This window comes from Anopheles moucheti (genome assembly GCF_943734755.1).
Source record: "Anopheles moucheti chromosome X unlocalized genomic scaffold, idAnoMoucSN_F20_07 X_unloc_67, whole genome shotgun sequence".
Taxonomy (NCBI): domain Eukaryota; kingdom Metazoa; phylum Arthropoda; class Insecta; order Diptera; family Culicidae; genus Anopheles; species Anopheles moucheti.
Genome location: NW_026453578.1, coordinates 15,001 through 17,500, shown reverse-complemented (window position 1 = coordinate 17,500; position 2,500 = coordinate 15,001).

Here is a 2,500-nt window from a genome sequence, read left to right as displayed (position 1 = left end):
ATTACCCTTGTCTATGATTTTCGTTTGCTTCGAGTCGTTCAGTCCAATACTTACCCTTGTCTATGATTTTCGCTCTAAGCCCAGTCGCCCTGCGCTCTGGAAATCACATTCCAACTCTATCACCGATAGCGCTCACACCTTGGAAACCACATTTCACCCAGGGGACCTTAGGGTGGATTTTGAGCCTTTCGGGATTGCGAAACCATCATTTAACACTCTAAACTTAATTTCCGCAATCCCAGACGCACTTTCCATATGGTCTCCAAAAATGCGTGTGAGCTGACCTGGTCCCTTATAATAGGCAATGAACACGATTTTGGCAAAATATTTTTTTCAAAATTTTTTGACTCACCGGGTAAAATCGAATTTACTTGGGAAAAATGTTCTAGCAGGGGCCCTCCCATACAAATTTTTTTCTTCTCAAAAATGATTTTCGTTTCACTTTTCATACTCAGGGGAGTCTAAAATTGATGTTTTGAGTCACCATGAAAAAAAAATTTTTTTTGACCCGAGCTTGTGTCGCGACCCAAAAATCGACTCACTTGGGAAAAATGTTCTAGCAGGGGCCCTCCCATACAAAAATTTTTTCTTCTCAAAAATGATTTTCGTTTCACTTTTCATACTCAGGGGAGTCTAAAATTGATGTTTTGAGTCACCGAGAAAAAAAAATTTTTTTGACCCGAGCTTGTGTCGGCGACCCAAAAATCGACGCACTTGGGAAATATGTTCTAGCAGGGGCCCTCCCATACAAAATTTTTTTCTTCTCAAAAATGATTTTCGTTTCACTTTTCATACTCAGGGGAGTCTAAAATTGATGTTTTGAGTCACCGTGAAAAAAAAATTTTTTTGACCCGAGCTTGTGTCGGCGACCCAAAATCGACGCACTTGGGAAAAATGTTCTAGCAGGGGCCCTCCCATACAAAATTTTTTTCTTCTCAAAAATGATTTTCGTTTCACTTTTCATACTCAGGGGAGTCTAAAATTGATGTTTTGAGTCACCATGAAAAAAAAATTTTTTTTGACCCGAGCTTGTGTCGCGACCCAAAAATCGACTCACTTGGGAAAAATGTTCTAGCAGGGGCCCTCCCATACAAAAATTTTTTCTTCTCAAAAATGATTTTCGTTTCACTTTTCATACTCAGGGGAGTCTAAAATTGATGTTTTGAGTCACCGAGAAAAAAAAATTTTTTTGACCCGAGCTTGTGTCGGCGACCCAAAAATCGACGCACTTGGGAAATATGTTCTAGCAGGGGCCCTCCCATACAAAAATTTTTTCTTCTCAAAAATGATTTTCGTTTCACTTTTCATACTCAGGGGAGTCTAAAATTGATGTTTTGAGTCACCGTGAAAAAAAAATTTTTTTGACCCGAGCTTGTGTCGGCGACCCAAAATCGACGCACTTGGGAAAAATGTTCTAGCAGGGGCCCTCCCATACAAAATTTTTTTCTTCTCAAAAATGATTTTCGTTTCACTTTTCATACTCAGGGGAGTCTAAAATTGATGTTTTGAGTCACCGTGAAAAAAAAATTTTTTTGACCCGAGCTTGTGTCGGCGACCCAAAATCGACGCACTTGGGAAATATGTTCTAGCAGGGGCCCTCCCATACAAAAATTTTTTCTTCTCAAAAATGATTTTCGTTTCACTTTTCATACTCAGGGGAGTCTAAAATTGATGTTTTGAGTCACGGTGAAAAAAAAAATTTTTTGACCCGAGCTTGTGTCGGTGACCCAAAATCGACGCACTTGGGAAAAATGTTCTAGCAGGGGCCCTCCCATACAAAAATTTTTTTTTGACTCACCGGGTAAAATGGTCGCACTTGGTAAAAATGTTCTAGCAGGGGCCCTCCCATACAAAAATTTTTTCTTCTCAAAAATGATTTTCGTTTCACTTTTCATACTCAGGGGAGTCTAATATTGAAGTTTTGAGTCACCGTGAAAAAAAAATTTTTTTGACCCGAGCTTGTGTCGGCGACCCAAAAATCGACGCACTTGGGAAATATGTTCTAGCAGGGGCCCTCCCATACAAAAATTTTTTCTTCTCAAAAATGATTTTCGTTTCACTTTTCATACTCAGGGGAGTCTAAAATTGATGTTTTGAGTCACCGTGAAAAAAAAAATTTGTTGACCCGAGCTTGTGTCGGCGACCCAAAATCGACGCACTTGGGAAAAATGTTCTAGCAGGGGCCCTCCCATACAAAAATTTTTTCTTCTCAAAAATGATTTTCGTTTCACTTTTCATACTCAGGGGAGTCTAAAATTGATGTTTTGAGTCACCGAGAAAAAAAAATTTTTTTGACCCGAGCTTGTGTCGGCGACCCAAAAATCGACGCACTTGGGAAATATGTTCTAGCAGGGGCCCTCCCATACAAAAATTTTTTCTTCTCAAAAATGATTTTCGTTTCACTTTTCATACTCAGGGGAGTCTAATATTGAAGTTTTGAGTCACCGTGAAAAAAAAATTTTTTTTTGACTCACTGGGTAAAATGGTCGCACTTGGGAAA